The sequence below is a fragment of the Sminthopsis crassicaudata genome, chromosome 3 (assembly GCF_048593235.1).
Source record: "Sminthopsis crassicaudata isolate SCR6 chromosome 3, ASM4859323v1, whole genome shotgun sequence".
In the NCBI taxonomy this organism is placed as follows: domain Eukaryota; kingdom Metazoa; phylum Chordata; class Mammalia; order Dasyuromorphia; family Dasyuridae; genus Sminthopsis; species Sminthopsis crassicaudata.
The window spans coordinates 345,467,943-345,494,664 of record NC_133619.1 but is presented as its reverse complement, the minus strand read 5'-3'; the positions used below and the strand labels follow the sequence as shown (position 1 = coordinate 345,494,664).

The 26,722-nt window shown below is 37.6% G+C and overlaps 1 long non-coding RNA gene across 1 annotated transcript in view; it reads left to right on the top strand.

Moving 5' to 3' along the window:
• Positions 1-26,722, top strand: part of LOC141559549 (uncharacterized) — a 201,659-nt gene that overhangs the window by 20,026 nt on the left and 154,911 nt on the right. The gene's annotated exons all lie outside the window — the stretch shown is intronic.

Sequence of the window (26,722 nt, the reverse complement as noted above, 5' to 3'; positions counted from 1 at the left end):
TCATTCAAATTCTAACTTGCTTCTCATCTCAGTCATACTGAGCTCTTCTTTTAAGATGCTTGATAAGTTGTCTTTTTTTCCCCAGTTAGCTACTATTTCCCTTTTTTAAACTAACTTGAGGTTAGACTAGACCAGAGCTTCTGTCTAGTGAAACTTATGGTGTTTTTAGCAGAATGATTTTTGGATTTTTAAAAAATTCATAATGGAATTCATAATGAAGGAAGTGGTAAATTTCAGTTAGAGGTTAATGAAAATAAAGATGCATTTCTTTTTCATTCAACTTCAACACTCCCCTGAAATCTCTTCACTTCATGGACTTCAAGTAAAGAACCCCTGAATTAGATCATTTTTGAGGTTTATTCTGGAACTGAATCCTGCTTGATCTTCTTTTTTCCCCTGTCTTATCTGCCCTTGCCCTAAGTCTGGTGTTTTCTTTAATTTGCTCTTCACTGAACCCAGAGCCATTTGGTCTTTCCAGGAGAAGGTATGGAAGGACCTCTTGTCTGATCATGCAAAATATGAAATCTGTACTTTGCATAATTTAGACCTGCAGCCACTGGAGAGCTCTCCAGAATTTGGGTCTATGGACAAATATGCTCAAACTTCCTCCCAATTTATTTGTCAGGGACAGCAGATGTTTAATTTGTGAAAGACAACAAGGAAAAATTTTTCATAAGCTTAATCACAGAAAAAGGACCAAATTATGAGGTAGTAACCAGGGATTCTTAACCTGGGATTCAATGGTTAGATTTAAAGGGGAGAGAATATGTGAATGTGGAAAAAAAACAAACCAACTATGCCTTTGTTTTTTTTTTAACCAACTTCTACCTGAAATTTAGTATTTTCTTAATTACTAATGTAGTCAATAAATATTTTTCTGAGAAGGGGTCCATAAGATTCAACAGACTGCCAAAGAAATGTGTGACAAAGATAAAAATGACTAAGAATATTTGCATCTAAATTAAGTGTAAGTGTAGCCAAGACCAGGTTGGGACCTGGATAATGTTGGGTGAGATACAAATTAGTCCTTTGATTGAATCAAAATGGAAGCAACACAGGACGAATAATGATGGATAAACTCTCTCTCCCGGTGAAGAATCAGTTCAAGGAATCCACTGCTTATTACATGCTTTACACATATTAGGGGTTTAATACATGCTTATTGATTGATTCAAGAAATAGACTTAAGAGGAACCCAGCTTGAAATGTGGAGGATTTACAAAGATGGAGAAAGAGATCATATAAGAAGTCAAATGGAGTTGGGAGACTAGACATTTAACCTACTCAGGCATCCCATACCTCCCATGAGTTTGTCCCAACCAATATAATTTCACAAGGTCCTCATTAATGCATTATAAGCCAAATCTCATTAGAATCCTTCTGTAATGTAACATCACTTTATTGCCCAATATTTCTATGTATTATGCAACTAATTATCCTCAGTAAATTATTTGTTCTAATTCATATTTTCGTGACACCATTTTAATACAGTTTACTAGAACATTCCTGTAATAATAATACTTTGATGTTTACAAAATTCTTTATTTAGATAATCTCATTTGTATATATAAATGATTAACATAATACCAAAAATGAACTCCACTCAGAACCAGGATATGGGAAAAATTCATTCTCTCTAGCAGAGAAGGTCAGTGAGTAGGATATATTAAATTAGAAGATGAACTTCCATAGATAAGAACCTCTAACTGCTATCTAGTCATGCCTTAAGCAACTGAATTGTGAGGAAAGGAAGGAAAACAAATAGGCTTTTATATAATACTTACTATGTACCAGGCACTGTGATAAGCATTTATTAAAAAAACAAAACAAAACAAAACAAAAAAAAAAAACCACCCCATATCTCATTTGGTTTTCACAACAACCCTATAAAGTATATGCTGTTATTATCCCCATTTTACAGTTGAGGAAACTGAGACAAACAGAGATTAAGTGATGTGTCCAGAGTCATACAGCTGCTAAGTATCTGAAGCTGGTTATGAATTTAGGTCTTTCTGATTCCAGACCCAGTATTCTATTCATTGTGCTACCTACTTGCATCTAAAACGTTGCTGCTCTGTTCCCATAACTGCCCCAAACATCTTTAAGTTTAACATTTTGAAAATTGGATAACTAACCACTTTCTATCTAGATGCTTGGGTCTGTATAGAGGCATTTTATTATGCTGGTCCAGGGAGTTAACTAAGATTATATATTATTGTTTTTGGAATTGGGTTAAAGGCCCTGCAGAAATACCCTGACCAAGAAGGCATCTGTTGAGTTGGTTATCAATGAATCAAAAACATCTGGCCTTTAGTTCCCTAGAACTGGAACATCTGGGGTCACGCCTAAGCTGAATCTTTCAGAGGAGTGGTTCCGATGCTTTGCAAAAAAGTCTCAGTCTCCCAGAAGTTCCTGATTCTCAGTCATCTCCTTTTGCACTCAGAAAGGGATCTACTTGATTACCACGTTCTTAGTTGGCTTAATTTGGAGGCCCATAAAAATAAGCCCCGAGGGTGGTCACCAAGGAATGTCCAAGTTGAGATTGGAGTTCACAAACTTATTGCCCTTTCTTGAAAATTCCCTGACAGAAGCATTCCTACTTTTTATCAAATCTCTGAGGAGAAGGAATGAACAAATGTGAACTTGTGCCCCTTTTTAGAAAAAGGCAAATGCTCTGGATAGGAAAACATTTCTCTCTTTTGGGTGGCAGGAGAACAATGACCTATCACTCCTAGCTTGTTTGGTTTCACTGATGCTTGAACTAACCTAGTGAAGTAGATATGGCACTAAACTTGGAATCAGAAAGACTCAAATCTTACATCAGATATCCACTGTCTGTGGGACTCAAGAAATTGCTTAATGTCTCTGTACCTCTTTCCCCCATTTCTGAAAAAAGTGGGGACTTGATGGTCTTTAAAGTCCTTGAAGTGAGGTGTCCACATTCCTAATTTGTGATACAGAGAAAGTAAGCTCAGGAATCAAACACGTACTGTTAATGGCCTGCATTGGGATCCATTTGTAGTATTTTTAGCTTCTCCTTTTGGGTCCAAATCTAGAGCCAAAGGCTTTCAGCTCTCACTCACTTTGATAGGGGAATTTCTCCATGGAGTCGGTCTTACATCAATGGCACCTAAGCTAGCCACTTCTCCCTTGACCTTTTGCATCTCTGCCCTCAGTGCCCCGGTTCTGAATTCCCCCAATGTGGACCGAGGAGAGACCGAGCCATGGCCAGGGCCCAGAAATGGGGCCCGGCATCTCCTCAGTCAGTCATGAGTGCAGGGCTCTGTTCTCTATTAGGGATCACTTTGTTTGTGGTCTCAGACCAATCACAGCCCGCTGGGCTGGTTAATAACCATGGTCATGGGCTGTTGGGAGGGAGCTGTTGCCTTTCAATCACATTTGTTTGCTCTAATTTCCTATGCTTGATACAGCGGGGCTGAGGCAGCCTAATGCAATGAGGCAGGCATGGCCAAAGCGTGTCCCAGCTGCCTCCACACATGACAGGCAGCATTTGCAGGGAGGGAGCCTATTCCTGTTGGATACGGACAGTTTTGTCACAGTACCAAATCTGGGAAGAAAGTGAAGAGGACTTTGAAAGGCCAAAGGCTACCATAAAACAGACCCTCCCCTCCACCACCCAGGGGTACATGTAAGATAAGATATCCACCAAAAGAAAAACTAAACAGAAAGAAAAGCCCTTGAATTTCTCTTTTCCAAATGTTTCCTATACATAGTGCAATTTATTCTCACTATAGCCTTCTAAGATATTTATCCACTGAGGTCCAAACTTCAGCCTCATACTTTCCATGAACCCTTCCTGACTACCCATGACTGACCTCTCTCTTCTCTGAAGTCCTGTTGTGAGACAGTCCTCATACACAATTGAGCATTTAATTGTTCTCTACTTCACATATTTCACTGTGATGTTTCTAGTCAGAAACCGGTGGAAACTGCCTTTTTTTTTTTTTTTCTCTTGCATCCTGTTGTGGAAAATAAAAGAGGAAAGGATCTGATTTAGAGTTAAAAGACCTGTGTTTGAAGTCTTGCTCTGTGCCCTTGTTGCTTTAGTTTCAATTTTTCCATCTGTGAAATGAGGATAATATAATTTGCAAAACAACAATTTAACAAACAAAAAAAAATAATGATCACAAATGTATTTATTTATTGTGCGTTTTGTAGACCTTCCTCTTCAAATGAAATATAAGTCACTTGAGGGCAAGAAATGTCTTTCCTTTTTGCCTCAAGTTCTTTAAGATTAGCTTGTGCCTGTCATGTATTAATAAATGCTGACTGGATTGGATTTGTTTGGATTGGAAAGGATGGGTCTGCATTGAATCCAGTGAAGAAATACATACGAAAGCTATTTTGTGTTTATATACAAATTAGTAAGCTTCTAAGCATTCTAGAGCTCCCCTCCTCTACTACCTGGCACAAGCCTGAGCCCGAGGTCCTTCTCCTTGATTGATAGAGTAGATATTTTTTGGTCCTTCTGAGGATAGCTACTGGTTAAAGATCTAGGTCTAAAAGTAGGAGGACACAAGTTCAAATCCTAACTCAGACACTTTTTAGCTGAGTTACCTAATCCTTCTTGCCTTGATTTCCTCAACTGTAAAATGATCTGGAGAAGGAAATGGCAAAATACTTTTAGCATCTTTGTCAAGAAAACCCCAGCACAGGGTCACAAGGAGTCAGACACAGTTGAGAAAGTTTCAACAGCAACAACAACAAGAACAAAAAACCAAGATTCAGAAAATTTAAGAGACTTGGTCAAAGATCCTTAGATTCCCAAACTGCCCCCACTAACTGCCACAGGAACCCACTGACCCCCAAAAGTCAAAGATAAGGATCAACTTGGCTAGAGGGTGAGGGTATCAAGCCTCCCTGATTTCCCTGATAATCCAGGCTCAAAGTATTTGGGGATAGGAGAAGACAAAGTGAACTAAATCCTTCAAGAACTTCCCCTTTCCACGGAAATAGTAATGTTCAGGAACTTTGTAAAGTCTTCCTCCTTTCTCTCCCCCTCTCTTCTCATCTTTTCCTTTCATCTTTTGCCTTGCCTCCCTATATTCCCATGGCTCTCTTCACCCTCGCAAAATAACCCTCTCCTTTTCTCATTCAACCTCCCTCTTTTTTCTGACAACTGTATTTCATTTTTCTCTATTAGTTTCTGTTTCTAACTTTTGTCTCTTTTTTGTCTTACTGTCTCTCTCTTCCTTTGAATGCGCCTGGATTTTTTCCAGATTTGAAAAACATCTCTGAAAAGGTGATAGGAGAGTTAAGTGGGATTCAAGTGACTGTCCATTCCTCTGTCACACCTGGAAGGGGATAAAACCCCTTCTTTTAATTCTAATTCACCAGAGGATGCTTCTGCTCTCTATGAGCCCATCAAGGCATAGAGAACGGGGAGAAACACATGCGACTCTAGCTCCTAGGGTGCCTGGCCATTCAGGCAAGGGCTAAAGAAGTGGGGGTGAAGATCAGAATGGGCTCTGGAGGGGAGTGAGCAGGGAGGTCACTGCCGAGTCAGGCCAATAAAGCACATGCTTCCCACAGGCCTGGCTGGCAGCCTCTAGGACATTTCAAAGGCCTTGATAAACAGCCCTGGCCTTGTCTCTCCCACTCCCGGCTGCAGCAATGACAGGCTGGGAAAGGAAGAAAAACCTGGCAGGACAGTAAAGCAGAGAGTAAGGTGTTCCTCCGCTGGGTCAAGGTGCTCCAAGTTCTTCTCCTGGCCCCCAAATCCCAGCCGGGTTTCTGGCAGCTGCACAGCTGCAGCCTCTTCCAGCACAGAAGAAGCACATCTGTTCACAGTTATGGGTCAGTGCCCATCCAGGATTCATATAAACTTCTGAGAGAGAAACAAAAAGATTTTTTCAGTGTGGGGAGGGATTTAAGCTAATTGCACTGAACGATAAAATATATGCAAAACAGGTCCAGAAGTTTTTTTTTTTTTTCTTAAATCAAAGGAGCAAAGCAAATATTTTGATCTGATATGATCTAGGAAAAGCAACAGAAAGCAGAGGCTGGACCCTCATATATACTGACTCTAATTCCTTAGATGGCAAAGTAATTCCTGCTATAAAACCAGGTCCACACAGCTAAAATGCTTCGATTGATGGATGGGTGCTAGGGTAATAGGGTGCTGAAGGGCCAAGATTGTGTCCCTCCCTACTCCCTTGCACAGCATGGCCCTGCCACAAATTGGGCAGCTTTAGGCTGCCTTGAAGCTAAGAAACCTTGGGTTCAAGCCTTGCCTCTGACAACTCCTGACTGTCAGCCTGGACAAATCATTGATAAGTTAGAGAACATACAGAAAACACTGAGGATGGTAAATGAATCATGAGCATGCCAAATGAAGGTTCTTTGAAGGAACTGGTGATGTTTTGCTTAGAGAATAGACTATTTAGCAGGGCATATGATGCCTGTCAAAGTATTTAAAGAGCTACCACCTGAAAGATGGATTACTATTCTGGTCTTGCTTGACTAGAAGGCATGGAATTAAGATCAATGAAACAGAAGATTCCTTGAGTTTGCCTAGGTTTGAGATGCCTAGGTTTTTTGACATGACGAAATATTGCCAAATAATTAGAATTATCCCAAAGTAGAATGGAGATTACCATTTATTGACTCTGAAGCTGATCAGTTCCTTTTTTTAAACAGAGATCTTTGAGCTATGTCTGGGTAGCTATTTGTTAAGCATATTAGAGCAAAGATTTTGCTTAGATAGAGGTTGGACTAAGTGGTCTAGGAGATTCTCTCTGATTTAACTAGGTGGTAGTGACTAGAGTGTAGGGCCTAAAATCAGGAAGACCTGGATTCAAATTCTACTTCAAATGTTAGTTATAGTACTCTGAGAAAGTAATTTAACCTCTGTATACCATAGTTTTCTCAACTGAAAAATGGTGTTTCTTTATAGGGTTGTTATAAGGGTCAAATGAGGTAATGTTTGTAAAGCACAGTGCTTGGTGCGTAGTAGATGCTAAATAAATGCCTGTTCCCTTCTGAAATTATGTACTTCTGTGAATTAGATGAGAACTAAATATAAACAAAGTTCTGAATTCATTATAGTTAAGGGAAGAATTTAAATAAGTAATATGACTTCTATTTTACCCCACAAAGCTAATTATTATGAACAAGAACTATTAGGGGTGGCTTCCTAGATTGATTTCAAAAGCAGTCAATAAATATTTATTAAGTACCTACTATGTGTCTGGCACTGTATTAAGCACTAATATAGAAATACAAAAATGAAAGTTTCTGACCTCAAGGAGCTTCCAATATAATCAGGGAAGACAATACATAAAAGGAATATATAGGATTTGAAGGAAGGGAAGACACAAAGTCTAGTTGAGCCCAAAACATAATAGAGAAATTTAAAAGAGTATAAGCAGGTTGTAAAGGAAAAGGTAGTTGACCTGTGCACCCTCCTTAAATGAAGGTTCATAAAGGAACTCTCCACTCTACTCTTTAATGTAAGAAGCCTTCAGGGTTAGAGGATAGGAAGGAAACAAGAATTAAGTCTCTACTATGTGCCAGTATCTGGTTTAATGCTCTATGAACATTATATAATTTAACAATCATAACAACCCTATGAGGTAGGGATTATTACTATCCCAAATGAGGCAAAGGTCAAAGTGATCTGTCCAGAATTATATGTCTAGTTAATGTCTGAGGTTAGATTTGAACTCACAGCTTTTTTATAATTCAGCCCAAGATTCTATCTACTATTTCACCTAGCTGGATAATGATGAGGTGTGAGTACCAGGACTGAGGTTATCTTGAAGAATGAAGAGGTTCTCGGGCACATGACAGACAAGTTCAAAAGGAATACAGACAAGTCAGAAAAAACCTTGAAGGATAATTAACATTTGGAGAGGTGGAGAGATGAGAATCATGGCATAGAAATCTGAATGTGTCGGACACTTAGGAGGCCAGATCGAGGAGAGTGTCCTGACTAGAGCAGAATGCATATGGCAAATACTACTAAGAATTAGGCTTGAGGGTAGGAGTGGGCTTTGAGTAGATTTTCAAGGACTTCCCAAAAGAAAAATGAGAGAGGCAAAAAAGTTTATCTTCAATGTCTCTCCATACTAATTTTTGCCTTTTTCAATGTCCAATGCCTAGGAGCCAGTTTTCTCTCATGCTGCCCTAATTGCCCAGGGACCTTCACTTTGATTCCTGATAGACTTCTCTGAATAGCAGCCTGTGTTCTCTTATCTTTTCCTAAATTTATTGGAGATCTTAACTTAAAAGGCCAAGTTCTCCCATTGCACCCAGGACCATATCCAGTCATCCTGACCTATATCTGGCCCTTGGACCCAGAAAGCTCTGGAGGGGAAAGTGAGGCAGGGAACCTTGCACAGCCCTCCCTCCCTTCAATCCAATTCACATGCATGCCATAACATCACCTCCCTGATACCATGGTCCTCTTAGAGAATGAAGAACAAACAAACAATAACAAAATTGTCTGGTCTTGTGCAAATCTAGGATGGGGATTTGTCTCAGAATGCCAGAGAACCTGCAGACTTCCACCCACCTTGCCTCAAGCACTGATATTCCTAGTTTTAGTTCTGGTCTCCTCGGGAGCCCACAGAGTACCTAATGCTAAACTGAAAATTAACTCACTATGAGACATAATTGACTACATTGTGTCTATCCCTGGTAACATTAACATTTATAGGGGACTCGCCAATGTTTTTACCTGAAGGAATGGCAAATATACTGGACCTTAAAGAGACTGGGAGGGGGGAAGGGGATATTCTTGGAAAGGGTGGCTGTAGGATCTTTTCCTAGATTCTCAATTTACAAATGTTACAGCTGCTATCTACTGGGCCAATAAATAATATTAATCCTGAGTGCTATGGCATTGTAAAGAAGGAATTACACACACATACAGTTCCCTATTTGGACAGCTAGGTAGCACAGTTGATAAACCAGTTGGTTTGAAATCAGGAAGACACTTCAGAAATTCAAATCCAGTCTCTGGTATTTCCTAGCCCTGTGACCCTGAGCAAGTCATCTAATCTTGTTTGCCTCGATTTTCTCATCTGTAAAATGAGTTAGAGAAGGAAATGGCAAACTGCCATCTCTGCCAAGAAAATCCCAAATGGAGTAATGAAATGTCAGACATGACTGAAAGAACTGAATCAAAGTTCCTTATTCTCTCCAAGCCTAGATAAAACCAGTAGTACTGATTTAATGAGAATCTTTTGTGGGAGCAAATAGAAATAATAAAAGAGAAATAACAGTTTATATCTTCCAATCCAATTATAACATATCCAATTCAACAAACATTTATTTTAGACAATTACTAGAAGCACAAAACAAAGAATTGTCCCTGTCCTCAAGGAATTTACATTCATCCAGAGTGGGGGAAGAAACTCTCTTTTGCACCATTCCAACATTCTCTACCCCTTCCCCCCATTTGCCAATAATCATATCCTCTTTCTATTGGCAATCATCTTTTCAAGAATATGATTCTTGCTTCCCCAGTTAAAATGTTAGAATCTTGAGGACACCTTGTCTTAATGTTCCCTATGTTCTTCTCTCACTGTTGGACACATAGCAGGGAATCAATAAAGGCATATTAGTTGTTAAGATTATTGAATCCATTATTATTGTTTATTAACATTAAAATGAATTTGGAATGGGGAAGAGCAAAATCTTTCTTTATCCTGGACTTTGTTGTGTGGAATAAAAGTTAAAATGAGTGAATCCTTAGGTAAGACTTAAAAGTTTTATACCTATTATCCTAATATATTAATAAGTTATAATGAAGGGAATGCTGGACCTAGAGTAGCAGGACAAGAACTTAAATCCCAGTCCTAGTATTTATTACTTATGTGATTGTGGGTAAATCATTTATTCTCTCAGGATCTCAATTTCATCTGAAAACAAAGTAATTGGACTAGATGGCCTCTAAAGTCTTTCTGATTTTTGATTCATGCAAAAATTGGGTTTAAGCAGGGCAGAATTGCCTCACTCTATTCTCCAGAGTCATTCCTTTCCGGTGGTGGGATAAAGTCAGGATGGCTGCTGATGACTTGAGATGCAGTGGATGACCTTGGTGTCTTTGATGTCTAAGTAAGCTCTAAGAACTCTACAATACCTCCTTCACATGAGAATTAGGACAAATCATTCTCATCTGCCTATTCTGCCATGGGAAGTTTTTACATGGTTGGAGTAGACACTCCCCTAACTCACTGTAGAGTTGGAGACCCCTTGGTTACCATCAACTTGTTTTAACCCATCTCCTGAAACAGTTTACTGTGGTATGGCCCTTGTGATTGCTAAAATTTTTGGGAGCCATAAGTGAGAGTTAAGTGGATTAGATGGACACCAAGGATGGAAAGCAGCCCTGTAAAGGGCTCAGCAGTACTCAATTCCAGAGGTACTAATTTTCCCTGAACTAATTTTCCCACACTCTATACTTCACCTCCTTCCTACTCCAGAATTATGATTCTATAAAACAATAAGTTTGATATAAAATCCAAACCAAGATGGGCATAGCATGCCATGGAGAGAATGGGAGTTTCCTAGAGAAATGAAGAATTGAGCTGGAAAATAGTGAAAGTGTCTAGGGTTAGGAGAAGAAGGCTGCTTCCAATTCCTCTTATTATCTCTGGTAATCTAATTTAAATTGGAATATTAGGAATTTACTATATTATTATTTCTATAAAAATTAATATTTTAACAAGGACAAAGTTTTAACTACAAGAAATTATTTTCTAATGGTGGAATTTTAGGTACAATTTAGCGGAATGGATATTTTGGGCAAGGAGACTCTTATAGCATCCCTTAAATCACACTGTGAGCTGGTCATTCATTTGACTCAATTAAAGTGAATAAAGTTCAAACTCTTAAGCCTGGACCTTTATACACTTTGCATGATCTGGCTCCATTCTACCTTGGACAATTCAACTCAATTTAAGAAACATTCATGAAGAAACTGTTCTGTGTAAGACACTGTACCAGGCATTGGGGATACAAAGAAAGATGTGACAAACTCAAGGAAGTCCCATGTGATGGGACTGTAAGAGAGATATACCAAAAATTATAATAATATGGAAGATGGAGTATATACAAAGGAGAAATACAGGTCAAGTGCTATAAGAAATTTGTTGAGGGAGAGACAAACAGGGAGAGACACGCAGTGAGAAAGATAGACAGAGTGAGACAGAGACCGAGAGACCAAAAAAGAGAGAAAGAGACTGAGAAAGAGAGAGAGCGAGCAAATATGTGTGTTTGAAGGCTTCATAGAGGAGAAGACATCTGAATTGGGTTTAGAAGGAAAAAAATAAATTTGAGAGATAAAAGTATTGGAACACAGAGGGAAAAACAGCATCCTAGGTATGAATATTATAGGTATTATAGATATAGGTATTATAGATTTAGAGTTGGAAAGCCTCTTTATACAATCTTTTTTACTTTATAGATTTATTTTCATTTATTTATTTATCTTTATATCTATGTATATACTTATATATTATTTATCTATATATTATTAAATTATTTTATTGTACAGATGAAGAAAAACACTGAAGCAAAGTCAGGGGAAGTGACTTGTAGTTCTCACAGACAGGAAACAGTGAAGCTTAAATCAGAATTTAGGACCTTTGACACTGCTATTTCTGTTAACTATACTGTTTCTGTTATGGGAGGGGGGCGAGGATGTCATAAAGAAGGAGACATAGAAGACAGGAAAGTGAAAGTAACTCTGTTGTTGAGTTGTTTTTCGGTCATGTCTGGCTCTTCATGATCCTTTTTATTTTTCTTGGTAAAAACACTGGAAGGGACCTCAATTTATTTTTCTCTTTTTGCAAATCAAGGAAACTGAGGTCCATAGAAATTACTATGATTTTCCCAAGTTCACATAGGAAGTAATTGGCAGAATTTCAATTAGAACTTAGGACCTCTAACTCCAAATACAACATTTCTTCCACTGTACCAGTGGTTTGTAGAATAGTAATGGTAGAATGGTAATAATCTGAGAGGAAAGTGGTCCATAAAAGTTTTGATCATCTACTAAAAGCATCAAGAATCTGGGTCTTTGTTGGTTATGGGCATACACACAGTGATAAGTTCATAGATTTTTTTAAAATATGTGAGAAAAGCAAGGCATTCCACAAATATAAATTCACCATTGGTCTTTTCCTTCTTATATTAAAATAAGTATGAAGTTTAAATCTGCTCTGAGCCTAGTAGAAAGAGAAGACTGTTTGATCAGAAGAGCTAATTCTCCCAAGTGCTCATCTTTCATTTGGAATTTATTTCATTTCCCATAGTTCTCCTATCTACCGGCACCCTAAACCTAAAGAGAATTAGAGGGAAGATGTTACTAGGTTGCTGGGTTTTCTATCTTTACCTTTCTCTTAATTTCCAATATATAGTGCTCTCAGAAAAGGGTTTCACTGTGAGAAAGTGGCCCCCTCTGGTTCCAAAAGCAAACTACAATAATTAAATGATGAGAAAGATGGTTTTCACTTGAATTCAGCTCTGGGTATACTCAGGGCCTTTTTTGGTTCAGCTGAATTCCAAGGAATGACTTATTAACAGACCTCCTTAACCTGGGTCCTTGAACTTTTTAAAAGTATATGTCAATATAAATTATTTCCTTTGTAATCTGATGTGTTGTGTTTTATGGGATTTAAAAGTATTCACCTGAGAAGATGTCTTTAAAAAAGGTTTTAAGAACCACTGTTCTAGAAGGACCAAATAAAAATCAACACTGAAAATTAGACAATGGATCTTATTTTTAAAAGTAAATAAAATAAACAAAAAAAAAAACTAGTTTCTTGAAAAAAAGAAGTAATGGAAAAACAGTATCAACTTTTCTAGATTAGCAGGATATGTAACCCACAGTACACTTCAGGAGCCGGAGATAAATGCAGTTAGGAAAAAATTTAACAAAAAATAAAATAAAACAACATATAGATGATATTAACATGATTTTCTAAGTCAATATGCTACCTGCAGAGGTCCTTATGTATAATTAATGACCTCTGTTTCTATTTAGTTTTGACACTATAGTTCTACAGCAAACTTAGAGTTTGGTAGTGAGCTTAGTCAACATATCAATTTACTCATTGATAAAAAGCATGAAGAAAAGTTTCCTTGCCATCCTCAATGAAACAAGGATCTTTTTTGAGCTTTTTGCTCAGTCTGATAGAAAACAGAAATGAGAGATGTTAAAAAACAAACAACAAAAAAACTAATGCTTCTGCTTACCACAAAAGCTAATAGCTAGATATTAGCGTGACAACACTCTATCTGGAAGAACTATGGATAATAATTATTCATAGTCACTCACCAAATCAGAAATATCTGCTCTTGATGCTAATCCAAGGTAACAGAATGATTCAATGTGTAAATAAACTAGAAAATTTATATAGGCAAACTGCTCCTTGGAGGGAATTATTGATCTTATGCAAGGAGCTAGGAGACATAAGTGTGTATAAAGCATAGATTGGGTATGTGTCTGGGTATACTGGCAAACCTGTAGCTAGAGCCATAGCTAAGATGAACTTTGATCCAGGGGACCAAAATCTAAGAAAATCTTCAGCTCTCTGAAGAGTTCTTCGAGATCTGTGGTCCTGGTACTGCTTGTTAACACCACCAGGTATATCATCCTTTTCCCAATGATCCACCTTCCCCTATTCTGATGTCTGTTTCTAATCTCCATTTCTCCAAATTAGGATCAAAAAACTGAACGAGAAGATCATAAATTTATAGATGGAAGACACATTGGATGTCTGACAGTATCAAGTCTGACCTTCATATTTCACAAATAAAGAAAATGAAGATGAGAGAGATAAAGTGACTTACCCAGGCTCATAGAGTTAAAAAAATGTTTGAGGGAGGATATTATGGGTTCTGTATCTAGCATTCTACCTACCATGCAACTTTGTATACCTCATGGAAATGAATTGTTTTCCATATCTCCATCTTTCCCCACCCTGAAGTCATTTTGTTCAACTGAATTTGACCTAGGCACCAGTTTTCCTAGTTATAGCTCTGATTTACACTCACTTTCCCCAAATATATGATTGCTAAATGCTTAGTAGTTCCCTTTTCACCTTGGGAGGACATGGAATGGGTTGAAATCTATTCAAGATTCATTTCCATTTCTAATATCTAATATCCATTCAGCATTTCCAAATGAGAATAACCACAAAACCCATCTGAGAACTATTTTCTAAGATCCTACTATGTATCCCTAAGTTCTATGCAGGGAATACAAGAGAAGAAAACTTAATTACCTTTTGTCAGTGAGCTTACAATGAGTTTATATGAATAAATGAGATTCACACATATTAAACAATTAAATGATCTTTTAAGATGCTAGATTTTGTGGTTCAGCATCTATGTATTATTAGACATTTTTTAAATTTATGAAATAAAACTACCATTTCTATAATAGTATAATTAAAAAAACATAATTGAGCAGGAAACTGCAAATCTATTATGCATACAACAAAGTTATCATTTCTGAATTTATTTTTTTATTTTTTTCTTCATCCCCTACCTCACTCCAGCGATGGCCATCATAAGACACAAATAAGTATATATGTAAAATTATTATAGATATACCTCTATTTATCAGTTCTTTCTCTGCATGTAGACAGCATCTTCCTTCATTGGGTATTTGTAATAGTCACAATAACTTATTCACTCAAAGTTGTTCTTTTTTTTTGGAGGTTTTGAGGCTGGGGTTAAGTGACTTGTCCAGGATCACATAGCTAGGAAGTGTTAAGCATCTGAGATCAAATTTGAACTCGGGTCCTCCTGAATTTAGGGCTGGTGCTCTATCCACTTCTCCTCAAAGTTGTTCTTAAAACAGTATTACTATTACTATATCCAATATTTTATTTGTTCTGCTTATTTTACTCACCACTATTTCATGCCAGTCTCACTATGTTTTTCTAAGATCATTGAGTTCATCATTTCTTTCAGCATAGTAGTATTCCATCATACTCATATAGCACAGCTTGTTTAGCCATTCCCCAACTCATGGGCATCCCCTCAATTTCCAATTCTTTGCCACCACAAATAAACATTTTAGAGCATATGTTAATGTTAAAGAAAGGCATGATTAGGAAGAAAGAACTTCAGAGGAGAAATCAGCATACCAGACACAACTCTGCCATTTGCTATCTCTACCACCTTGGAAAAGTCATTGTATCTCTTGGAGTCCTAGTCTCCTCATTTGAAAATTATGGAGTTGGAGTACTGATCTCTAAGAATCCCTCCAGTGCTACAATTCTAATTACTTTGGCCATCTTGGTATCCAGGATTATTAGTTTGTTCATCTATTTTTTTCAATTCAACAGGGAGAGAAAGAGAAAAAAAGAGTAGTATGTAAATACTTTCTATTTTCAAACAAATATTTTGGATTAATTGTCTCTATTTAGTGCTTTTTAATGGTTTGTTTTCTTGAATGCTTCAATATCCATGAGGATACCCTATCTGGTCCTTATCAGCTATTGTGTGGTCTCCAAGAGCCCTTTCAACTAGGAGTTCATTGAACTTCTTAAGAAAAAATGCAACTGAGAGTGGGAAGAAAGTAGTAGGCATGATCTGGAACTGAGAGACCATGGAGCTTGTCCAAGCTGTACTAGCAGCATTGACTGTTTTAGCCAAGGTGAATTTAATAAGAAAGACCCAGAGCTGAGGAGGCATGGCCCAAGCCAACAGCCATCTGCTCCCTTCTAAATGGCGTGACCTGGCCCATGGCTTTGCTTTGGGTAAAAATAAAGAAAAGCATCTATCCACTTCTTTTCATTGTTTCTTCCTTGCCAGAGAGAGGATAATAGTTCTCATTCCACAAGCACCTCCCTTCCCAAGCATCTCCAAGAATTCCACCCTTACAAGTACCTTCAATTTTCCCATTCACAAGCAAAGTGTGCTTCAAGTAGAAGCTAAAGACCCCCAATTCTTTGGGCCAGGCTTTAGCTAACAACTAAGCAGTTCACCCCCAGGAAAGAGAGCTAGTAAATGAAGACAGCTGCTGCTTCCTCTGTTGTGGAGTTTGCATTGGAGAAATGTCTTGGAGATAATTGGAGATACATACTGGTACACTGACAAGTCCAACTTCCAGATGGCACTCAGTGATCTCTTAAAACAATTAGCTAGAGGAAGATTACAGCACCAGCTATTTTTAGAGGGCATAACATCTGGCTATGGTATCATTAAACTGAAAATGTCTTTACCAAATGCCAGAGAATTCACATTATCTTCCATGATCTACTCATCAAGATTTCTCTGCCGTGTTTTGGGGGCTTTTGGATGACAAATCATTATGTGCTTCAGGACCTGAGTCATCTACCAAGCCTTGGATTGGAATATAGCTCTTTGACTTCTTGGCTGAAGCAACTTCCAAGAATATATTCTGAACATAGTCCTTATGTTTGGCTTCCACTAGTTTTGATAGTGAAGAAAAGAGCTGCTCATATTATCTCTTTCCTTTGGCTCCATTCTTAGGGGCCTTGGAAAAGTCATTCAGGAAATTAAAGAATTCTAAAATCAAAGAGCATGTGAACTAGAAGATCCTTGAATACCATTTATTTGAAGTTTTTCATTTTACAAGTGAGTAAACTGAGATCCAAAGGGGAGAAATGGTTTGTCCAATGTCCCATAACTAAGACAGAGAAAGAGTTTAAGCCTGATTTGTTTAAGGAAAAATTGAATAAAAAAGAGAGAGTGGAGACAGGAGCACATGTTAGAACACTATTGAAATAGTCTAGGCCACTGGCAATAAGAGTTTGGTGATGGCGGTGACATGGAGGAAATGAGAAAAGGGCAGAAGAAATAGATTTAAGAATGATTGGATATAAGAGGAAAAAGTGAAGGCTTAAAAGTTTAGCCCCAAGTCTTAGAATGTAAGAGATCGGGTGAATGGTGGTACTATACTTAGAAATAGTGAAATCATAAAGAGAAGAACATTTAGGGGAAACTAATAAATTTCCTGTTTGACTCATTGAATTTGATGTCCTGCTATGACATCTAGGTGGAGATATAATAGATCTAGAGCTAACAAAGAAACTAAGATTAGATAAATTTTAGAATCATCTCTATGAGATGTTATGCTGGTCCGTAGAAAGATTTTAGGGAATCTGTATGTGAAAAATATTCTTTCCATTATGATTTTTTAAAAATTATGTTGAAGAGTCCATAGGCTGCCAAAGGGGGGGGTTATTTCACACACACACACACACACACACACAGAGAGAGAGAGAGAGAGAGAGAGAGAGAGAGAGAGAGAGAGAGAGAGAGAGAGAGAGAGAGAGAGAGAGAGACATGCACACACACATTAAAATCTCTACAATTGGTATCTGAAGCTTTGGGGATGAATGAGATTACCAAAGGGTAGACCAGAAAAAGGAAAGGAGAAAGATAAGAGAAGACTTTGGAAGAAAACCCACAATAAGCCATTGGGAAGATAAAAAGCCAGAAAAGGAAACAAGTGATTACCGAAGTATGAGAAATTTCAGAATATGGAGTCTCTGAAAATGAGAGGAGATAGTTTATCAAAACATATCAAAAGGAAGTGATCAATAATATTAAATGCTATTGGGGGAGCTTTGAGTATAAGGTCTGAAAAAGGGTTTTGGATTTCGAAATTCATTAATGACTTTAGAGTAGTTTCAGGTTTCAGTAGAGTTTTGGGAGTGGAAACCAAAAGATTAAGGAAGTGGAGGTATCAGGTATAAACAAATTTTCAAGATGCTCAGAAGTGAAGGAAAGAGATATGAAGATTTCTTAGGTTTGGGTATCCTTGAGTGTATTATAGATTGATGGAAAGGAGTCACCAGAGAGGGAGACATTGAAAATGAGCTAGGCCCAGGAGATCACTTCTGGATCAAGGTTCCTTTCACCTCTTGCTTTAATTATTAAAACAGCTTGCTGGTTGATTTCCTTGCCTCATGTCTCTAACTCCAACTGATTCTCTACCTCTATTCAATTGTCAAAATAATCCTTTTAAAGCACCTGATTATGTATAGAGTGGTTAGGTGATGTGGTGGATAGAGGGATGGTCTGGAGTCAGAAGGACTTATTTTTTTTCAGTTTTAAACTGGCCTCAGACATTTACTAGTTGTGTGTTCCTGGGCAAGCCACTTAACCCTTTTAACCTGTTTCTTCATCTGTAAAATGATCTAGAGAAGGCAAGGGCAAACCACTTTGTTAAGAAAGCTCCAAATACAGTTAATGAAGAACAAATGAAAATCAACTAATACAATTCTAAGGGCTCCTCTCCTTATCACTTCCAGGATCAAATATAAAATATTCTTATAGAATATATTTCAAAACATTCCATATCCTGGTCACTCCCTATATTTCTAGTCATCTTATACCTCATTGCAAGCCCTGTATTCTGAGATCCAATGACCCTGCACTCCTGACTGACTGCTCAATATACACAAATGTCCCATATGCTAACTCTGCATTTTCACTGGCTATCCACGTGCCTGGAATTCTCTTTCTCATCTCTGCTTCCTGACTTTGATTTCTTGTTTGTGCAAGATAAAATCCAGCCTTCTTTAAGGAGTTTTCTCATGACTTTCTTCTAAGATTGTTCCCAATATATTCTGTCTATATGTAATTGTTTGAATGTTGTATCCCTTATTAGGCTATAAACTTCAAATTAGAAACAGATTTTTCTCCTTTCTTTGTATTTACAGTGCTTAGCACCTAGCCTGACACAATTGTTGTTCAATCATTTTTCCATTGTGCCTGATTCTTTGTGACTCCATTTGGGGTTTTCTTGAGAAAAACTTGGAACACAAGGTTTTGCAAAGGCGAATAATGAGAACTATCTTTACATGTATTTTGAAAAATAAAAGGCAAAGAAAAACAAAAGAAGGCTTAAAATAACAAAGGTGTGGAGTTAAAAAAAAAACTGTAATAAACAGGATCAGAGAATTATTCTCCATTTAGAACATATAAATGGTTTAGTGAGCTGGTTGTCTGAGAAAAGGGTTGTCTGACAAAAGGGATAAACAGCATCTTTGTTGTTCAATCATGTCGGACTCTGTGACCTCATTTAAGGTTTTCTTGGTAAAGATACTGAAGTGGTTTGCTATTTCCTTCTCCAGTTCATTTTACAGATGAAGAAACTGAGGCAAATAAGGTTAAATGATTTGTCTAGGGTCATACAGATAGTAAAAGTGTCTGAGAGTAGGCTTGAACTCAGCTCTTCCCGATTCCAGGCCCATCACTCCACCTAGTGCACCACCTACCCTCCTTCAACACCACCCACCAGAGAACTAAATTGCAGGGAACAGAGCAAGAAAGCCAGGAATGCAGGTGATGACCACCACCATCTGGTGGAAGAAAAGGGAACTGCTGAAATATAGAGTCTACAACCAGAGAGAGACACAAGGACTGAAGAGCTGTCATAATGAGATTGGAGTAGAAGTCAGGGATAAGGAAGACTATTCCAGTGGGTTAATTGACAGGCTGGGACCCGAGGAAAACTGCAGTATAATGGCAGTACAGTATAGGATCTGGGAACATTGGTGGGGAATAGAAATGGGGCAATGCTTGCTGAGAGATATGGGAGGCAAGAGTTAAGCAAAGCAAGCAATTCAGCAAAGCAGACTGTGTAGGGGAGCTTCAGTATTATAGAATAAATACCAAATGCTCCTGATTGGAGCCTCCTCCAGGATAGTACTATAAGTCATAGAGATCATATAAATCTTTAGATTTCCATATCTTATCTGTTTCTATTAATTTGTAAATAAAATTGTGTTCTTAGCTTGTAAACCTGTATGCTTGTGAGCACAAAGTGGGAATTAAATAATAACACAAGGCTATAATTTTTAAATGCCAGAGGGAAGTTTATAAATACTATATATCCTCAAATGAGGTAAGAGATGCTTGACATTGATCCTCCCCTCAATTAGGAAAATCCCCAGGACATACTGGAGTGTACTTCTGCATAAAAGTAAAGAAGAGAAAAAAAGCATGTTACCTGATAGCGTTCTAATTTATTTTCCAACCTATTTTTATTTAACTTATTAGATATTTTCCAATTGGACACATTTTAAAAAACATTCATTTAAAATATTGTGTCCAAATTCTCTCCCTTCTTTTTTCCCTGCCTTCACTTCTTAAAAAGGAAAACACTTTAATGTCAGTTATACATGTAAAGTTATACAAAACACATTATAGCTTTCTAATTTATGTAATTATTCTGACTACTTTCTATACTATGTTTCTAAGTTCCCTAAAAGGAATCATTGTGGGTTTCAAAGGGGAGATAGAATAGACATCTCTAGCAACTTCTCCTCCCTGCCTCTTTTCCAAGGAAAATTTAATTCCTGCCAAGTTGGGAAGTAGGAGGTTGGAGTCAGATGCATAGCCACTTGGCTCTTCTCATGGGTTATCAGGCTAGAATTGTGTCTAAGTGCTCCCTTAAACACACATTGTTAGGGGAAATAGTTTGCAGTTTCACCTTAACTTTTGGTCCCTATATCATTAATGTAGGAAACAGGATCTTCTATAACACTATATCCAAGGCTTTATCCCTTTAGCACCAAAAATAAGTGCCAAAATGAATATATATATAGCAAATACAAAAAAAAATCCATTTATCCAAATGGCAAAACAGAAATTAGAGAAAATATGCATAAGAGAATATAAACCAGGGGCAGCTAGGTGGCACAGTGATTAGAGCATCAGCCCTGAAGTCAGGAGGACCTGAGTTCAAATCTGACCTCAGATACTTAACACTTTCTAGCTGTGTGACTTTAAGCAAGTCACTTAACCCCAATTGCCTGAACAAAGAGAGAGAGAGAGAGAGAGAGAGAGAGAGAGAGAGAGAGAGAGAGAGACAGAGAGACAGAGAGAGAGAGAGAGAAACAGAGAGAGAGACAGAGAGAGAGACAGAGAGACAGAGAAACAGAGAGAGAGAGAGACAGAGAGAGAGAGACACAGAGAGAGAGAGAGAGAGAGACAGAGAGAGAGAGAGAAAGACAGAGAGAGAGAGACAGAGAGAGACAGAGAGAGACAGAGAGAGAGAGAGAGAGAGAGAGAGAAGAGAGAGAGAGAGAGAGAGAGAGAGAGACAGAGAGAGAGACAGAGAGAGAGACAGAGAGAGAGAGAAAGTATATACCAAACAACAGAGTGAAAGAGTGCTCCCACTGGGAGTAAGGTAGCCAATTTCAACTAAGAAATAGTGTTAGGTTTCAACTCAAAAGGGGAAGTTCTCTGAAGTCTCTATATAAGCAAGCTGAGGAGGGACATGATGGAGATTGGTAGCTCCTCTCATGTGGACTTTTTCTTAGAGTCTTTTCTTTTAGCAACTTGAAGTGGGATTGATATCATCCATCTTGTCTCTCAAAGACATGTCAAAAGTGCCTGAAGTGATTGCAGAGCCTAAAGAAACACAAAAAGAATCTTGAGCTCATCTAGGAGTGAATGTCTCCTCTCCCCAATTCTCATCAATTCTATCCTGCCCTTCAGTGCAACACTGAACACTGATCCCCACTAATGAGGTTACAGACCCATACCAAAAGGATTAGGGTTGGGGTAAAACTGCTAAAAGAATAATTGTGCTATCAAAGTATAAATGTCATAGATTTTAAAATAAAAATAATTTAGTCATAATTTTATATTTTTGAGTTTTTAATTTTGGTGCCATGGGAAAACTCCCCAATAATACTACCCTAATTATGATTTTGTAAATTAATAATATCTACCCATAATACTGAAGGAATTTGGAAGATAAAGGAAGAGGGGAATTCATAATAACATTATGAGGCTGTGACTTTGATATGCTTCTGCCTGAAGGTGAAGAGGATGAGGTTATGTGCCACTAACTAGCACAGCAGAACTGGTTGAGTCAATTAATTTCTTTTAGCCTTAGTTTCCTCATCTGTAAAACCTCTCTGTTGTAAAGTTTAAATGAGGTTACATATGTAAAGTGCTTTACAAACCTTAAACTAATATCTTAGTAGATGGGTTTGTGAATGGCTATGGGAAAATAATTTATCACCTGGTGGTAACCAGCCTCTAGGGGATGTATTTCTCTAAGCTGGACCAATCCTTGGATAACAAACAGGTATTAAGAACAAATGCACAGCATCCAGCTGTCAGCCATATTTAGAACTCTTCCATCTAAGCACATTCTGTTAGAGTTTATGTTCTCTTGGTATAGCAACACAAATTGGTAATTCTTCTATAACTTAGAGTTTAGAACAGTTAGCTAGAGCACTGAAAGGTTAAATGACTTACATTAGCTAAATGTGCATTAGATCACTCTTCCTAACTTCATGCCCATCCACAATGCCGCATGCCTTTCTCTGGATATAATAGTTCTTGATAAAGACCTATAGGAGAGGAAAATGGGTGTACTAGTGTCAGGAAGACTTGGGGATTTAAGTCCTACCTCTGACACACATTGGCTGCATGACTCTGGGTAATTCATTTACTTCTTCCTTCCTTCAAGCAATTTTGTTGTTTTTAACCTTTATTCTCAAAGAGGACCATGACATCAGGAAGGTGATGCCATGACATGCTAGTAAATTGGATTTAAGTGAGTGAGGGAAGGCTGTGCAGGGTCACCTGCCTCAATTTCCCCTCCAGAGTCATCTGGATCCAGTGGCAAGATAGAGATCTCTCTTTTATTTTAATAATAGCTTTTTATTTTCAAAATATATGCAAAGATGGTTTTCAGTATTTACCCTTGCAAAACCTTGTGTCCCAAATTTTTCTCCCTCCCTTTTCTCACTCTCTCCCCTAGACAGCAAGTAATCCAATATATGTTAAACATGTGCAATTCTTCTATATATATTTCCACAATTATCTTTTGCACAAGAAGAAATCATATCAAAAAGGAAAAAAAAATGAGAAATAAAACAAAAAACAAGCAAACAACAACAAAAAGTGCAAATGCTATACTGTGATGCTCATTCATCCCCACAGTCCTCTCTGTAGGTGCAGATCGCTCTCTCCATCACAAGCAAAATATAGATCAAGACAAGTGGAGATGGCTCTGATGCAATGGGAAACCTTGGGAGGGAAGAAGGGAGGGAGGGGGAAGGGAAGGAAAGAATAAGGAAGGGTGGAAGGGAAGATAGGAAGGCACTTCTCTAACACTTTAAATGGCAGATGATGCAGTTCTGTAGCAGTGAAGACAATTTCCGCATGAGGATTTCCCACAAAGGAAATTGTGGGTTTAGTCAACAAAGTAAGACCTACTGAATTAATTTGAACTGAAATAGTCTCACCAATATTCTGTATCTTTTGTCCATCCTAGGCCAGCCTGGGCTTTCTGTCTCCAGAGAGAGTAGCAAAAGTTATCACAAAGAAATTAGGAAAAACTTCTCCCAAAAGTAAGGACACTATGCTCTTATGATTTGGCACATCTCTACCTAGAATCCTGTGAGAATGAGATAAACAGGACTAGCCTTGGCAAAATTTCAAAATTGGTAAGAGGCTATCTGGATTTCCTCCCTTTCTGCATTCCTCTTTTACCTCTTGCAACAACAAGGCAGTTGTCCCAAAGTAACCAATTTAAATGCAAAAGTAGGGGGGGGAAGTAGAGATACAAATTAATTGATCATTCTATTTAGGCTAAAAAGGCGGCTAAGAAAAGGAGATGAAAACCAAATAATTACAAAGCCAGAAGATGTAGCTGGGGCAATACCAAGTTAAATTGAATTTCTGTTCTCTCAACCATATATGGGCAGGTGCCAGATTGACCCAATGTCTCAGCCAAACTCTGAAACTCGAGAACCTGAGCTGTTTGGCTTGATGTAAATAAGACTGAACTTTTTAACTAAAGCAATCAGACATTCTATCAGACATACATTTCATGGCCTTTATGGCCCCTAATGACTAGGGTTAATCAGGAATAATAGAGAAAGACTATAGCTCTGTGAACTGATGAGAACCGAGCCCCCATTCTATGGTGGTTTTCCATGAGAACCAGGGGCTACATCTCTTGTCTGCTTTGGCGAAAATAACCATATTTTTCCCACTGGTGAGAAGCCAGCCATCATAAAGAAAAAAAGAGATGAAGGGAGACTTCTGGAGATGGGAAGTGGAGAATAGATGAGAGGGGCAAGGAAATCAATCTCATAGCATTTTCAAGCCTAAATTTAAGAGAAGCAAGGAGTCTAGAAGTTCAGGTTTTTTTTAACTTAAATTATTAATAGCAGAGAATTTTTAAGCATATGTGCATCATATACCTCTTTGGCACTCTGCTAAAGTCTATGGATCTTTTCTCTAAAAAAAAAAAAAAAGGAAAATTTATATGATAACTTTATTAAAATTTTTCAAAGACTAGCAAGTTATATATAATAGATGTGTACTTTCATATAAAATCATCTTTTTCCCCCTATTCTACTATGTCATGGAAAAACTTATTTTATTAAGTTAAAAATAAATAAAAATTTTAAAAACTGAAGGATTACTAAGTTTCAATTAGAAGTTAGTAAAAATAAAAATATAGTTACTAAGTTGCCAAACTAAAAATACAGCTTCTGAGGAAACAGGTGTCAAAATAAATGTGCTTCACTTTAGAGGCAGTGTGGATTAGTGGATAGCAAAGTGTTCTTAGAATCAGGAAAAGCTGAGTTTAAATGCTGTCCCGATGTAATATTTCTTTGTGATCCTTAAACTTCTCAGTATACTAGAAAACTACCTAGGACTATAGGCAAGTTGCATATCTTCACTGATGATAGAAATACCAATATGGAAAATTCTTTTATTTTTAATTTTGACTGAATTGACTGTGATTTCACTAATAGATGGAGTTTCCTTTGAGTAGTCTCCTCTACTAATATAAATAGGCATCTTCTCTGACATTTATGATCTTAGTTGTCTGAAGCACGTAGTAGTTAAAGTCAGCATATGTCAGAGAAAGGAATTGAGGATGATAGAGCCTTATTCTGATGAAAACCTAGATTTTGACAAAACAATTATTGTGAAATCATAAAAATCCAGGCATACACAGCCTGGAATAGTAAATAGAGACATGGGCTCAGATTCAGGAAGACCCAGGAAGGTTCTCACTGATATGTACTGACTGTGTGACCCTGAGCAAATCATTTAGGCTCTCAGAGACCTAGGCAGCTCTTTAAGACTGTAAGTGACACAAAAGGTGACAACCGAGCTTGACTGGTAGAGGAAGTTGCTTATGGAGGGCATTCATTACATGAATGAAATAACAGGCCTTATGAAGCAACAAAGGTATGAGTAGGACTAGCATGTATAGACAAGAAAGATCATATTTTTTAGAATTCTAATTGTCATGATTTGATGATGTATGAGAAAGTCCCCCATGTTTAAAAATATCTCTCTCATGAGTCTGTACAGTCGGATATTCCACCTGATCATCTCTCTTCATGCCTCAATTTTCTTTTTCCTCTAAAATAAGTCCCCAGGATAATTGTCTATTCTACCTCCCTCAGTAGGTGGTCATAATAATCAAAGGATATAATATATATGAATGTACTTAAAAACATTTCATCTAAACAGACTGATTTCAGAAAAGTTGGAAAGATTTAAATGAAGTGATGCTATGTGAAGTGAGCAGAACTAAGAGAGCATTTTACACAGCAACAAAATATGTGATAATCAACTGTTGTGAGATCCAAGACAATTCCAATAGATTTGTGATAGAAAGTGCCATCCATACTCAGGGAGAGAGCTATGGAGGCTAAATTTGAAACAAAGCACAGTATTTTGTTGTTGTTGTTGTTGTTGTTGTTGTCATGTGCTTGTTTTTTTTTTCTTTCTTGTGTTTTTTCCCATTTTTGATCAGATTTTTCTTGTGCAGTATGATGAATATGGAAATATATTTAGAAGAATTGGATATGTTTAACTATATCAGGTTGATTGCTGTCTTAGGGAGGGAGGAGGGAGAGAAAGAGGGAGAAAAATTTGGAACACAAAGTTTTGCAAAGATTAATGTTGAAAATTATCTTTGTATTTGGAAAATAAAATATGATTAAAACTAAAAAGAAAGTATATCTTTATTATCAGCCTTGTGATTGTTCCCATTTACAATTGAAAGGTAAGATGACTTGCAGAGCTTGATGCATTTTGTAGTGGAAAGTATATGAGTTTGGAGAATGAGTCCTAAAGTTCAAATTCTGGCCCCTCTTTGTTAATATTTAGTCATGTCTGATGCTTCAGCATCCCATGGACCAGTTTACCATGCATACACACCTATGTATATGTATGCATGCATGTATGTATGTGTAATGTTCTGTTGTCTCCAGAAACTGCCAATTGCTCTCTGGGAGATCTGCTGTCCCAATTCAATCTCTCAGCCAGATTCTTCTTCCTGTAGAGAGCGCAAACTCTGACCTAGAGTAGAGACTCCTCTTCCTCCAGAGTGCCGCCCTCTTTTATCCTCCAAGAGAATGGATGAGGGATAACTCAGGCTTCTGGGAAAATTACTTCTACCAATGAACTTGCTCCTTTTCAACATTAAGCTCCTCCCCAGAAGTTCGAAAGGGTAAAGCTCCCCATAAAGGCCAGAATAGAGAATTAAGTACTGACTTAGCACTTAGTAAGAACCTAATTTCTCATCTCATTAGCACTTAGTAAGAACCTAACATGTATGTATATATCAACACTGGCCATGATGGTTTCTTGGCAAATGTTGAAGTGGATTGTTGTTTCTTTCTCTAGTGTATTAAGGCACAGGTTAATTGACTTGTCCAGGATCCCATAGCTAATAACAATCTGAGGCTGGATTTGAATGCAGACC